This window comes from Somniosus microcephalus, unplaced genomic scaffold (genome assembly GCF_052327205.1).
Source record: "Somniosus microcephalus isolate GS21.2 unplaced genomic scaffold, FLI_Smic_1.0 unresolved_chr9, whole genome shotgun sequence".
Classification (NCBI taxonomy): Eukaryota; Metazoa; Chordata; class Chondrichthyes; order Squaliformes; family Somniosidae; genus Somniosus; species Somniosus microcephalus.
The window spans coordinates 20,996,608-21,012,054 of NW_028225187.1; the positions used below are offsets into that span (position 1 = coordinate 20,996,608).

The 15,447-nt window shown below is 50.6% G+C and overlaps 1 protein-coding gene across 1 annotated transcript in view; it reads left to right on the forward strand.

Annotated features, from left to right (window-relative positions):
- Positions 1-13,372: 13,372 nt before the first annotated feature.
- Positions 13,373-15,447, forward strand: part of LOC147084897 (nucleoside diphosphate kinase A-like) — a 51,471-nt gene continuing 49,396 nt past the window's right edge. Inside the window, exon 1 of the mRNA XM_085979606.1 lies at positions 13,373-13,480. The gene's annotated coding sequence lies outside the window, so the exon portion shown is untranslated. The remainder of the gene's footprint in view (positions 13,481-15,447) is intronic.

Here is a 15,447-nt window from a genome sequence, read left to right on the forward strand (position 1 = left end):
GGAGGAGGTTACAGAGATAGGGAGGGGGCGAGGGGCCATGGAGGAATTTGAACAGGAGGATGAGAATTGTAGGGGCTGGAGGAGGTTACAGAGATAGGGAGGGGGCGAGGGGCATGGAGGGATTTGAACAGGAGGATGAGAATTGTAGGGGCTGGAGGAGGTTACAGAGATAGGGAGGGGGCGAGGGGCCATGGAGGGATTTGAACAGGAGGATGAGAATTGTAGAGCTGGAGGAGGTTACAGAGATAGGGAGGGGGCGATGGACATGGAGGGATTTGAACAGGAGGATGAGAATTGTAGGGGCTGGAGGAGGTTACAGAGATAGGGAGGGGGTGAGGGGCATGGAGGGATTTGAACAGGAGGATGAGAATTGTAGGGGCTGGAGGAGGTTACAGAGATAGGGAGGGGGCGAGGGGCCATGGAGGGATTTGAACAGGAGGATGAGAATTGTAGGGCTGGAGGAGGTTACAGAGATAGGGAGGGGGCGAGGGACATGGAGGAATTTGAACAGGAGGATGAGAATTGCAGAGCTGGAGGAGGTTACAGAGATAGGGAGGGGGCGAGGGACATGGAGGGATTTGACCAGGAGGATGAGAATTGTAGGGGCTGGAGGAGGTTACAGAGATAGGGAGGGGGCGAGGGACACAGAGGGATTTGAACAGGAGGATGAGAATTGTAGGGGCTGGAGGAGGTTACAGAGATAGGGAGGGGGCGAGGGGCCATGGAGGGATTTGAACAGGAGGATGAGAATTGTAGGGGCTGGAGGAGGTTACAGAGATAGGGAGGGGGCGAGGGGCATGGAGGGATTTGAACAGGAGGATGAGAATTGTAGGGGCTGGAGGAGGTTACAGAGATAGGGAGGGGGCGAGGGGCCATGGAGGGATTTGAACAGGAGGATGAGAATTGTAGGGGCTGGAGGAGGTTACAGAGATAGGGAGGGGGCGAGGGGCCATGGAGGGATTTGAACAGGAGGATGAGAATTGTAGAGCTGGAGGAGGTTACAGAGATAGGGAGGGGGCGAGGGACATGGAGGGATTTGAACAGGAGGATGAGAATTGTAGGGGCTGGAGGAGGTTACAGAGTTAGGGAGGGGGGCGAGGGGCCATGGAGGGATTTGAACAGGAGGATGAGAATTGTAGGGGCTGGAGGAGGTTACAGAGATAGGGAGGGGGCGAGCGACATGGAGGGATTTGAACAGGAGGAAGAAAATTGTCGGGGCTGGAGGAGGTTACAGAGATAGGGAGGGGGCGAGGGCCATGGAGGGATTTGAACAGGAGGATGAGAATTGTAGGGGCTGGAGGAGGTTACAGAGATAGGGAGGGGGCGAGGGACATGGAGGGATTTGAACAGGAGGATGAGAATTGTAGGGGCTGGAGGAGGTTACAGAGATAGGGAGGGGGCGAGGGCCATGGAGGGATTTGATCAGGAGAATGAGAATTGTAGGGCTGGAGGAGGTTACAGAGATAGGGAGGGGGCGAGGGCCATGGAGGGATTTGAACAGGAGGATGAGAATTGTAGGGGCTGGAGGAGGTTACAGAGATAGGGAGGGGGCGAGGGGCCACGGAGGGATTTGAACAGGAGGATGAGAATTGTAGGGCTGGAGGAGGTTACAGAGATAGGGAGGGGGCGAGGGCCATGGAGGGATTTGATCAGGAGAATGAGAATTGTAGGGCTGGAGGAGGTTACAGAGATAGGGAGGGGGCGAGGGCCATGGAGGAATTTGAACAGGAGGATGAGAATTGTAGGGGCTGGAGGAGTATACAGAGATAGGGAGGGGGCGAGGGGCCATGGAGGGATTTGAACAGGAGGATGAGAATTGTAGGGGCTGGCGGAGGTTACAGAGATAGGGAGGGGGCGAGGGGCCATGGAGGGATTTGAACAGGAGGATGAGAATTGTAGAGCTGGAGGAGGTTACAGAGGTAGGGAGGGGGCGAGGGACATGGAGGGATTTGAACAGGAGGATGAGAATTGTAGGGGCTGGAGGAGGTTACAGAGATAGGGAGGGGGCAAGGGGCCATGGAGGGATTTGAACAGGAGGATGAGAATTGTAGGGGCTGGAGTAGGTTACAGAGATAGGGAGGGGGCGAGGGACATGGAGGGATTTGAACAGGAGGATGAGAATTGTAGGGGCTGGAGGAGGTTACAGAGATAGGGAGGGGGCGAGGGGCCATGGAGGGATTTGAACAGGAGGATGAGAATTGTAGGGGCTGGAGGAGGTTACAGAGATAGTGAGGGGGCGAGGGGCATGGAGGGATTTGAACAGGAGGATGAGAATTGTAGGGGCTGGAGGAGGTTACAGAGATAGGGAGGGGGCGAGGGGGCCATGGAGGGATTTGAACAGGAGGATGAGAATTGTAGAGCTGGAGAGGTTACAGAGATAGGGAGGGGCCGAGGGACATGGAGGGATTTGAACAGGAGGATGAGAATTGTTGGGGCTGGAGGAGGTTACAGAGATAGGGAGGGGGCGAGGGCCATGGAGGGATTTGAACAGGAGGATGAGAATTGTAGAGCTGGAGGAGATTACAGAGATAGGGAGGGGGCGAGGGACATGGAGGGATTTGAACAGGAGGATGAGAATTGTAGGGGCTGGAGGAGGTTACAGAGATAGGGAGGGGGGCGAGGGGCCATGGAGGGATTTGAACAGGAGGTTGAGAATTTTAGGGGCTGGAGGAGGTTACAGAGATAGGGAGGGGGCGAGGGACATGGAGGGATTTGAACAGGAGGATGAGAATTGTAGGGGCTGGAGGAGGTTACAGAGATAGGGAGGGGGCGAGGGACATGGAGGGATTTGAACAGGAGGATGAGAATTGTAGGGGCTGGAGGAGGTTACAGAGATAGGGAGGGGGCGAGGGGCATGGAGGGATTTGAACAGGAGGATGAGAATTGTAGGGGCTGGAGGAGGTTACAGAGATAGGGAGGGGGCGAGGGGCCATGGAGGGATTTGAACAGGAGGATGAGAATTGTAGGGGCTGGAGGAGGTTACAGAGATAGGGAGGGGGCGAGGGGCCATGGAGGGATTTGAACAGGAGGATGAGAATTGTAGAGCTGGAGGAGGTTACAGAGATAGGGAGGGGGCGAGGGACATGGAGGGATTTGAACAGGAGGATGAGAATTGTAGGGGCTGGAGGAGGTTACAGAGTTAGGGAGGGGGGGCGAGGGGCCATGGAGGGATTTGAACAGGAGGATGAGAATTGTAGGGGCTGGAGGAGGTTACAGAGATAGGGAGGGGGCGAGCGACATGGAGGGATTTGAACAGGAGGAAGATAAATTGTCGGGGCTGGAGGAGGTTACAGAGATAGGGAGGGGGCGAGGGCCATGGAGGATTTGAACAGGAGGATGAGAATTGTAGGGGCTGGAGGAGGTTACAGAGATAGGGAGGGGGCGAGGGACATGGAGGGATTTGAACAGGAGGATGAGAATTGTAGGGGCTGGAGGAGGTTACAGAGATAGGGAGGGGGCGAGGGCCATGGAGGGATTTGAACAGGAGGAATGAGAATTGTAGGGGCTGGAGGAGGTTACAGAGATAGGGAGGGGGCGAGGGCCATGGAGGGATTTGATCAGGAGGATGAGAATTGTAGGGCTGGAGGAGGTTACAGAGATAGGGAGGGGGGCGAGGGCCATGGAGGGATTTGAACAGGAGATGATTGAGAATTGTAGGGCTGGAGGAGGTTACAGAGATAGGGAGGGGGCGAGGGCCATGGAGGATTTGATCAGGAGAATGAGAATTGTAGGGCTGGAGGAGGTTACAGAGATAGGAGAGGGGGCGAGGGCCATGGAGGAATTTGAACAGGAGGATGAGAGTAGGGGCTGGCGGAGGTTACAGAGATAGGGAGGGGGCGAGGGGCCATGGAGGGATTTGAACAGGAGGATGAGAATTGTAGAGCTGGAGGAGGTTACAGAGGTAGGGAGGGGGCGAGGGACATGGAGGGATTTGAACAGGAGGATGAGAATTGTAGGGGCTGGAGGAGGTTACAGAGATAGGGAGGGGGCAAGGGGCCATGGAGGGATTTGAACAGGAGGATGGGAATTGTAGGGGCTGGAGTAGGTTACAGAGATAGGGAGGGGGCGAGGGACATGGAGGGATTTGAACAGGAGGATGAGAATTGTAGGGGCTGGAGGAGGTTACAGAGATAGGGAGGGGGCGAGGGGCCATGGAGGGATTTGAACAGGAGGATGAGAATTGTAGGGGCTGGAGGAGGTTACAGAGATAGTGAGGGGGCGAGGGGCATGGAGGGATTTGAACAGGAGGATGAGAATTGTAGGGGCTGGAGGAGGTTACAGAGATAGGGAGGGGGCGAGGGGCCATGGAGGGATTTGAACAGGAGGATGAGAATTGTAGAGCTGGAGGAGGTTACAGAGATAGGGAGGGGCCGAGGGACATGGAGGGATTTGAACAGGAGGATGAGAATTGTTGGGGCTGGAGGAGGTTACAGAGATAGGGAGGGGGCGAGGGCCATGGAGGGATTTGAACAGGAGGATGAGAATTGTAGAGCTGGAGGAGATTACAGAGATAGGGAGGGGGCGAGGGACATGGAGGGATTTGAACAGGAGGATGAGAATTGTAGGGGCTGGAGGAGGTTACAGAGATAGGGAGGGGGGCGAGGGGCCATGGAGGGATTTGAACAGGAGGTTGAGAATTTTAGGGGCTGGAGGAGGTTACAGAGATAGGGAGGGGGCGAGGGACATGGAGGGATTTGAACAGGAGGATGAGAATTGTAGGGGCTGGAGGAGGTTACAGAGATAGGGAGGGGGCGAGGGACATGGAGGGATTTGAACAGGAGGATGAGAATTGTAGGGGCTGGAGGAGGTTACAGAGATAGGGAGGGGGCGAGTGCCATGGAGGGATTTGATCAGGAGAATGAGAATTGTAGGGCTGGAGGAGGTTACAGAGATAGGGAGGGGGCGAGGGCCATGGAGGGATTTGAACAGGAGGATGAGAATTGTAGGGCTGGAGGAGGTTACAGAGATAGTGAGGGGGCAAGGGCCATGGAGGGATTTGAACAGGAGGGTGAGAATTGTAGGGGCTGGAGGAGGTTACAGAGATAGGGAGGGGGCGAGGGGCCATGGAGGGATTTGATCAGGAGAATGAGAATTGTAGGGCTGGAGGAGGTTACAGAGATAGGGAGGGGGGCGAGGGGCCACGGAGGGATTTGATCAGGAGAATGAGAATTGTAGGGCTGGAGGAGGTTACAGAGATAGGGAGAGGGCGAGGGCCATGGAGGAATTTGAACAGGAGGATGAGAATTGTAGGGGCTGGAGGAGTATACAGAGATAGGGAGGGGGCGAGGGGCCATGGAGGGATTTGAACAGGAGGATGAGAATTGTAGGGCTTCCCGAGGCACCATTTAATATTAATACAGTCCTGGAGACCTCCGACAGTGCAGCGCTCCCTCAGTACTGGCACCGGGGAGTGTGGGCCTGCATTATGGGGCTCGAGTCCTAGAGTATATACATCTACCTCCGACAGTGCAGCGCTCCCTCAGTACTGGCACCGGGGAGTGTGGGCCTGGATTATGGGGCTCGATTCCTAGAGTATATACATCTACCTCCGACAGTGCAGCGCTCCCTCAGTACTGGCACCGGGGAGTGTGGGCCTGGATTATGGGGCTCGAGTCCTAGAGTATATACATCTACCTCCGACAGTGCAGCGCTCCCTCAGTACTGGCACCGGGGAGTGTGGGCCTGGATTATGGAGCTCCAGTCCTAGAGTATATACATCTACCTCCAACAGTGCAGCGCTCCCTCAGTACTGGCACCGGTGAGTGTGGGCCTGGATTATGGGTCTCGAGTCCTAGAGTATATACATCTACCTCCGACAGTGCAGCGCTCCCTCAGTACTGGCACCGGGGAGTGTGGGCCTGGATTATGGGGCTCGAGTCCTAGAGTATATACATCTACCTCCGACAGTGCAGCGCTCCCTCAGTACTGGCACCGGGGAGTGTGGGCCTGGATTATGGAGCGCGAGTCCTAGAGTGTATACATCTACCTCCGACAGTGCAGCGCTCCCTCAGTACTGGCACCGGGGAGTGTGGGCCTGGATTATGGGGCTCGAGTCCTAGAGTATATACATCTACCTCCGACAGTACAGCGCTCCCTCAGTACTGGCACCGGGGAGTGTGGGCCTGGATTATGGGGCTCGAGTCCTAGAGTATATACATCTACCTCCGACAGTGCAGCACTCCCTCAGTACTGGCACCGGGGAGTGTGGGCCTGGATTATGTTGCTCGAGTCCTAGAGTATATACATCTACCTCCGACAGTGCAGCGCTCCCTCAGTACTGGCACCGGGGAGTGTGGGCCTGGATTATGGGGCTCGAGTCCTAGAGTATATACATCTACCTCCGACAGTGCAGCACTCCCTCAGTACTGGCACCGGGGAGTGTGGGCCTGGATTATGGAGCTCAAGACCTAGAGTATATACATCTACCTCCGACAGTGCAGCGCTCCCTCAGTACTGGCACCGGGGAGTGTGGGCCTGGATTATGGGGCTCGAGTCCTAGAATATATACATCTACCTCCGACAGTGCAGCGCTCCCTCAGTACTGGCACTGCGGAGTGTTGGCCTGGATTATGTTTATGTGGTTACTGTTAGGGGGCCTGTACACCACTCCCACAAGTGAATTCTTGCCTTTATCAGTTCTCATCTCTACCCAAACCGCTTCTACATCCTGTTTTCCTGAACTTAGGTCATAACTCTCTAATGTGCTAATACCATCATTAATTAACAGAGCTACCCCTCCACCTCTTCCCACCTTCCTGTTCTTCCTGAATGTCATGAAACCTTCAATATTCAGGTCCCAATCTATGTCATCCTGCAGCCATGTTTCTGTAATGGCTATCAGATCTGTTAGACTTTGACCCCTGGTTCTGGGCTCCCCCGCCATCGGGGACATTCTTCCTGCATCTAGTCTGTCTAGTCCTGTCAGAATGTTATAAGTTTCAATGAGATCCCCTCCCATTCTTCTAAACTCCAGCGAGTATAAGCCCAATCGACCCAATCTCTCCTCATACGTCATTCCTGCCATCCCAGGTATCAGTCTGGTGAATCTTCGCTGCACTCCTTCCATGGCAAGAACATCCTTCCTCAGATAAGGCGACCAAAACTGCACACAATACTCAAGATGTGGTCTCACCAAGGCCCTGTACAACTGCAGCAAGACATCCTTGCTCCTGTACTCGAACCCTCTCGCTACGAAGGCCAACATACCATTTGCCTTCTTAACCGCCTGCTGCACCTGCATGCTTACCTTCAGCGTCTGGTGCACAAGGACACCCAGATCTCGTTGCACTTCCCCTTCTCCCAATCTATTGCCATTCAGATAATAATCTGCCTTCCTGTTTTTGCCACCAAAGTGGATAACCTCACATTTATCCACGTTATACTGGATCTGCCATGCTTCTGCCCAATCACCCAACCTGTCCAAATCATCCTGGAGTTTCTCGGCATCCTCCTCACCGCACACGCACCCTCCCAGCTTTGTGTCGTCTGCAAACCTGGAGATATTACATCTAGTTCCCTCGTCTAGATCATTCATATATATTGTGAATAACTGGGGTCCTAGCACCGATCCCTGCGGTACCCCACTAGTCACTGCCTGCCACTCGGAAAAAGACCCGTTTATTCCAACTCTTTGCTTCCTGTCTGCCAACCAGTTCTCTATCCAAGTCAATACCTTGCCCCCAATCCCATGTGCCTTAACTTTACATGCTAATCTCTTATGTGGGACCTTATTGAAAGCCTTCTGAAAGTCCAAATACACCACATCCACTGGTTCTCCCTTATCTATTCTACCAGTTACATCCTCAAAAAATTCCAGTAGATTAGTCAAGCACGATTTACCTTTTGTAAATCCATGTTGACTTTGTCCGATCCTGTCACTGTTTTCTAAGTGCTCCGCTATTACATCTGTTGCATGGAAAGCTGTTGGACAATTGCAAAGGCTGAGGCTCCTCCACCTCCTGGGTCACCATACCCGCCTCACTCGCTGTCACATCCTCCTGCCCCTGACCACTGACCAAATCAGAAGACCCGATCCTAAGGGGTGTGACTGCCCTCCTGTAATAAAGTGTCCAGGTAACTTTCCCCCGCCCTGATGCATCGCAGAGTCCGCAGCTCGTCAACTCTGAGACGAAGCTCATCGAGCCGCAGACACTTACCGCGGACGTCTTCGTCCTGGATCTCACTGGCCTCCAGGAGCTCCCACATACTGCAGTTGCAACACATCACCTGCCCTGCCATCTTTTTTGAGTCTTAATTAATTTATTTTTAATAATTAATAATTAACAAACCCTACAACACCTAATAAGATTTATTACTGCTAGTAAACTAGTACTAATGAAACCTTACACAATTACTAATAAATTGCCTGGGTTTTAAAAGATCAGGGAAGTGAGACAAAATACTCACCAACCAATCACTTACCCTTTTCCCCGTGATGTCACCTTTTATTTTTCTCCAGATACGGTTGGGGTGGGGTGGCGTCACACAGCCGAACTCCCGCTGGCTCTCTGTCCCCTCTTGCACAGCTTTTTAGCTCCTGCTCTCCTGGAAGCTGAGAAAGACAGAAAAAGGAAGGAACACCTCCCTGCCCGCACTCCCTCACTCACCAAACTCGCAGCTTAACACTCTGTTCCAAGCTGCACTCCGTGAAAAACTGCACTCTAGCCTCCCTTATTTATACTGCTGAGATTTAATTAAGTGAGCTCTCTGGCAGTTACAGAACCAGATTAGACCAGTTAATTAATTAATTACTCTCACCTGCTCTCTAGCACAGAGCTTGCTTCGTCCTGCCCAAGCCTGGAAGAAACTTAAAACTTAAAACAGTACAGTTAAATTTAAGTTAAATGCTAATTGCAAGCACACAAGACTAGATTTTATTTTTTAAAAGAGATTAACCTTTAAGATTCACTCCCTCACTCACCAAACTCGCAGCTTCACACTCTGTTCCAAGCTGCACTCCGTGAAAAACTGCACTCTAGCCTCCCTTATTTATACTGCTGAGATTTAATTAAGTGAGCTCTCTGGCTGTTACAGAACCAGATTAGAGCAGTTAATTAATTAATTAACTTAAATGGCAGGGGATTTGGATTATCTCAATTGATTCATTCTCTGTCCCTGTGACTGAATTATCTCAATTGATTCATTCTCTGTCCTTGGGGCTGGATTATCTCAATTGATTCATTCTCTGTCCTTGGGACTGGATTATCTCAATTGATTCATTCTCTGTCCCTTGGGACTGGATTATCTCAATTCATTCATTCACTTTGGGCTACACAAAAGGGACCGATCTGTCCCCATTGACCGTAATGGGTTTGAATGCGTTTCCCATTCGTTTAACTGGTTTGTGCTCAGTTTAAAATGTCCCACTGATTTCTCAAGTGCTGGACAAACAAATCCTTAAGTGTTCAGTAAACAGTCCTTTCTCCTGCGGTTACATTCCAACCGCAATTGATTGACAGCTTCAGGTACTTAAGCCCTTGAGTCAACAGTGTTGAGAGCTTGTAAACAAACAATCCTTTGTTCGATGTTGAACTTCCTAATCCGCAGTTGATTGACAGTTTAAGTACCTCAAGTACTTCAGCCAGTGATGGGAGATGTTCAGACAGGCCACGAGGCCTGACAACCATCTTTGATGCCCTGGGTTTTCAAGGTACATTCCAACCACGTTTTCTTTAATCAAATAATCTTCGGGGGCTGTCGAAATTTTCTGAAATTTTGCGAACCTTACAGACTGGATTATCTCAATTGATTCATTCTCTGTCCTTGGGACCTTGCTTAGCCCTGCCCAAGCCTGGAAGAAACTTAACACTTAAAAAAATAAATTTAAATTTAAGTTAAATGCTAATTGCAAGCACACAAGATTGTTTTTATTTAAAAAAGGAGATTAACCTTTAAGATTCACTCCCTCACTCACCAAACTCGCAGCTTCACACTCTGTTCCAAGCTGCACTCTGTGACAAACTGCACTCTAGCCTCCCTTATTTATACTGCCGAGATTTAATTAAGTGAGCTCTCTGGCAGTTACAGAACCAGATTAGACCAGTTAATTAATTAATTAGCTTAAATGGCAGGGGATTGGATTATCTCAATTGATTCATTCTCTCCCCTTGGGACTGGATTATCTCAATTGATTCATTCTCAACTGATAGCCAAGTTCCTCACTCATGAGGACGGCCTCAACTGGGATCTTGGGTTCATGTCACGCTACATGTAACCCCACCTGACGTAGGGTCATCCAGACTCAAGTCGTCGTTGGCTTGTTCTCTCTGCACAGATGCGGCCGGACCTGCTGTGGTTTTTTTCTGTTTTTCATACAGACTCCAGCATCTGCAACATTTGATCCCTCGTGACCCCACCTCATTGTTCTTTGATGTAATGTTTTCCTGACTGACCTGTTTGGACACCATTCACACCTTTGATTGCTGTGATTATCTCTCTGCCGAGGTGTGATAACGGGCAGTTAGAAAGATTACCTGTAATCATCTGGCAGTTTTCTCTGACTATATATGCTGTGCCTGTATGCTTCTCTTCACTTCACCTGACGAAGGAGCAGCGCTCCGAAAGCTTTTGATTTCAAATAAATCTGTTGGACTACAACCTGGTGTTGTGTGACTTCCTACATTTGATTCATTCTCTGTCCTTGGGACTGGATTATCTCAATTGATTCATTCTCTGTCCTTGGGACTGGATTATCTCAATTGATTCATTCTCAACTGATAGCCAAGTTCCGCACTCATGAGGACGGTCTCAACCGGGATCTTGGGTTCATATCACGCTACATGTAACCCCACCTGATGTAGAGTCATCCAGACTCGAGTCGTCGTTGGCTTGTTCTCTCTGCACAGATGCGGCCGGACCTGCTGTAACTTCCAGCAAAGTTTTTTGGGTTTTTTTCTGATTTTCATACATACTACAGCATCTGCAACATTTGACCCCTTGTGACCCCACCTCATTGTTATTTGATGTAATGTTTTCCTGATTGACCTGTTTGGACACCATTCACACCTTTGATTGCTGTGATTATCTCTCTGCCGAGGTGTGATAAAGGGCAGTTAGAAAGATTACCTGTAATCATCTGTCAGTTTTCTCTGACTATATATGCTGTGCCTATATGCTTCTCTTCACTTCACCTGATGAAGGAGCAGCGCTCCGAAAGCTTGTGATTTCAAATAAAGCTGTTGGACTATAACCTGGTGTTGTGTGACTTCCTACATTTGATTCATTCTCTGTCCTTGGGACTGGATTATCTCAATTGATTCATTCTCTCTCCCTGGGACTGGATTACAAAGGGATCTGGGGGTCCTGGTGCATGAAACACAGAAGGTTAGTATGCAGGTACAGCAGTTGATCAGGAAGGCCAATGGAATCTTGGCTTTTATTGCAAGGGGGCTGGAGTATAAAAGCAGGGAAGTCTTGCTGCAGTTATACAGGGTACTAGTGAGGCCACACCTGGAATACTGCGTACAGTTTTGGTTTCCATATTTAAGAAAAGATATACTTGCTCTTGAGGCAGTTCAGAGAATGTTCACTCGGTTAATCCCGGGGATGAGGGGGTTGATATATGAGGAGGGGTTGAGTAGGTTGGGCCTCTACTCATTGGAATTCAGAAGAATGAGAGGCGATCTTATCGAAACATATAAGATTGTGAGGGGGCTTGATCGGGTGGATGCGGTGAGGATGTTTCCACTGATGGGTGAGACTAGAACTAGGGGGCATAATCTTAGAATAAGGGGCTGCCGTTTCAAAACTGAGATGAGGAGAAACTTCTTCACTCAGAGGGTAGTAAATCTATGGAATTTGTTACCCCAGAGAGCTGTGGAAGTGGCGACACTAAATAAATTTAAAACGGAGATAGACAGTTTCCTAGCTGATAAGGGAATTAGGGGTTACAGGGAGCGGGCAGGGAAGTGGAGGTGAGTCTAGGTTCGGATCAGCCATGATCCTATTGAATGGCGGAGCAGGCCCGAGGGGCCGTATGGCCTACTCCTGCTCCTATTTCTTATGTTCCTATGTTCAATTGACGGTGCCCTTAACTCCCCTTGGATTGGTAGTGGCAGAGAGGCCGGGGAGCTTTCAACACCAGCTGTCATCCGACAGAGTCCCGGCCCGCACGTTCAACTGTCGGCACGAGTGATGGCCAGCTCCTCCCACTAAATTCCTGATTTGAGATGAAAACTGGCTCTGTCTGATCCGTGACTTTGCAATCACTTTGAAGAGGCTCCTGTCGCAGCTGGAAACTTCAGCACATGTACGTCAGCCTTTATGGCGAGGGGGGTTGGAGTACAGGAACAAGGATGTCTTGCTGCAGTTGTACAGGGCCTTGGTGAGACCACACCTTGAGTATTGTGTGCAGTTTTGGTCGCCTTATCTGAGGAAGGATGTTCTTGCCATGGAGGGAGTGCAGCGAAGATTCACCAGACTGATACCTGGGATGGTAGGAATGACGTATGAGGTGAGATTGGGTCGATTGGGCTTATACTCACTGGAGTTTAGAAGAATGAGAGGGGACCTCATTGAAACTTATAAAATTCTAACAGGACTAGACAGACTAGATGCAGGAAGGATGTTCCCAATGGCAGGGGAGTCCAGAACCAGGGGTCACAGTCTAAGGATAAGGGGTAAGCCATTTAGGACAGAGATGAGGAGGAATTTCTTCACCCAGAGAGTGGTGAACCTGTGGAATTCTCTACCACAGAAGACCGTTGAGGCCAAGTCATTAAATATATTCAAGAAGGAGTTAGATATATTTCTTAAGGCTAAAGGGATCAAGGGGTATGGGGAGAAAGCAGGGACAGGGTACTGAATTTGGATGATCAGCCATGATCTCATTGAATGGCGGAGCAGGCTCGAGGGGCCGAATGGCCTACTCCTGCTCCTATCTTCTATGTTTCTATCTCAATTGATTTATTCCCTCCCCTTGGGATTGGATTATCTCAATTGATTTATTCCCTCCCCTTGGGACTGGACTATCTCAATTGATTCATTCTCCCCTTGGGACTGGACTATCTCAGTGGATTCATTCCCTCCCCTTGAGGTTGGACTATCTCAATTAACGGTGTCCTTAACTCCCCTTGGATTGAATTCCCTCCATTGACACCTCCAACCCCTCCCCTTGGATCCCAATCCCACCAAGTCAGCCTCCTTCTCCTGCTCTAGTGGGAAGGCCAGCCCACCTGGGCGGGGCGTCCTCTCCCCCATCTCCAGCCCCCAGCCAATAGGAAGAGGGGCTTCCCAGGCCACCTCCCCCCAAGCCTCTGCTGATTGGCTGGTCGATTGACAGCAGGGATGCCCAATGGGAGGACAGAGCTGGCTGAGATGCCCATATGGGGCAAAGTGATGATGTCGCCGCCTGGAGGTATCTCCCCATATGTGGACATGCCACCCAACAGGTTAAATGGGGCACTAGCCTCAGTGCCTTTAAATAGGGAGCAGGAGGGGGAGTCGGGACGCTGGGACAGGCAGCTAAGTTAGATCAAGAACCGTGAGTATTGCTTGCAAAGAAGGGGAACGTTTGCAAATCTTTGCTGAATGCAAATCCAACCTGGTGAAGATCTATTTCTGCTGTGTGTGGGTGGGACGGTCCTAAAATTGAATGTGCATCCTTGCAGAATCTGATGCACCCTTCCCCTCCTCTCTCAGAATTGAGATGACTTGCTCTTGATGTTCATCTCTCAGGGATTGGGTCTTTTTGCAAAGTCGAGGTGTCTTCCCTCTGTAGCCAGAGCGTGGACCACATTCTGTCGCCCCCGCCAAGCCTTCTCGCTCTGTGTCGGGCACGTTCCCCCCTCCCCGCTGGGACAGGAATGGGTTTCAGCACATCAGCCTCGCCTCTTCTTCCCGTCTGCTGAGGTTGATCTGTCCGAGGCTGTACTGCGGGCAAGTGAGAGGGAGGGAGAGAGAGAGAGTGAAAGAGAGACAGAGAGAGAGAGAGTGTGTGTGTGTGTGTGTGTGTGTGTGAGAGAGAGAGTGTGAAAGATATATACAAGACTGAAAGAGATTCAGACAGATAGAGACAGAGAGAGAGAGAGAATGTGAAAGAGAGACACAGAGAGTGTGTGTGTGTGAGAGAGAGAGAGAGTGTGAAAGATATATACAAGACTGAAAGAGATGCAGACAGATAGAGACAGAGAGAGAGAGAGAGAATGTGAAAGAGAGAGTGTGTCTGTGAAAGGGGGAGAGAGAGAGAGAGTGTGAAAGAGAGACACAGAGAGAGTGTGTGTGAAGGGGGAGAGAGTGTGTGTGAGAGAGAGAATGTGAAAGATATATATGTGACTGAAAGAGATGCGGAGAGAGAGAGAGAATGTAAAAGATACAGAGAGACAGAGAGTGTGAAAGGGGGGAGAGAGAGCGAGTGTGTGAGAGAGTGTGAAAGATATATATGTGACTGAAAGAGATGCAGAGAGAGAAAGAGAATGTGAAAGAGAGACAGAGAAAGAGAGAGAGTGTGTGAGAGAGAGTGTGAGAGAGCGTGAAAGATATATATGTGACTGAAAGCGATGCAGAGAGAGGGAGAGAATGTGAAAGAGAGACACAGAGAGGGAGTGTGTGTGTGAGAGTGTGAGAGAGAGAGAGAGTGTGTGAGTGAGAGAGAGAGTGTGTGAAAGAGGGGGAGAGAGAGTGTGAAATATATATATGTGATTGAAAGAGATGCACACAGAGAGAGAGAGAGAGAGAATGTGAAAGATATGAGACTGAAAGAGATGTATACAGAGACCGTGTGAGGGTGTGTGTGAAAGAGACAGTGAGAGAGAGACACAGAGTGTGAGAGAGACATTATGAGAGAGAATAACATGCTTACAATGATAGAGAGAGGCACACAGTAACAGAGAGAGATACATATAAGAGCGAGAGAGAGCGAGAGCGAGCGAGAGACAGAGACAGAGAGAGAAACGCAGAGAGACGGAGAGTGTCCTTGTGTTGAGGTTACTGGTTCTGTCAGTAACCTGGCCCGCCTCCAGCTGGGTTCTAAAACTTTTTGCAACCAGGGCTGAACGTGCCCACACTCCCGCCCGCCCCGTAACCGTCTCTGCTCGAAGGAGAACAACCCCAGCTTCTCCAGTCTCTCCACATCACTGAAGTCCCTCATCCCTGGTACCATTCTGGTCAATCTCCCCCTTAACCTTCCCTGCTCCAAGGAGAACAACCCCAGCTTCTCCAGTCTCTCCACATCACTGAAGTCCCTCATCCCCAGTACCATTCTGGTCAAACTCCCCTTAACCTTCTCTGCACTAAGGAGAACAACCCCAGCTTCTCCAGTCTCTCCACATCACTGAAGTCCCTCATCCCTGGTACCATTCTGGTCAATCTCCCCTTAACCTTCTCTGCTCTAAGGAGAACAACCCCAGCTTCTCCAGTCTCTCCACATCACTGAAGTCCCTCATCCCTGGTACCATTCTGGTCAATCTCCCCCTTAACCTTCTCTGCTCTAAGGAGAACAACCCCAGCTTC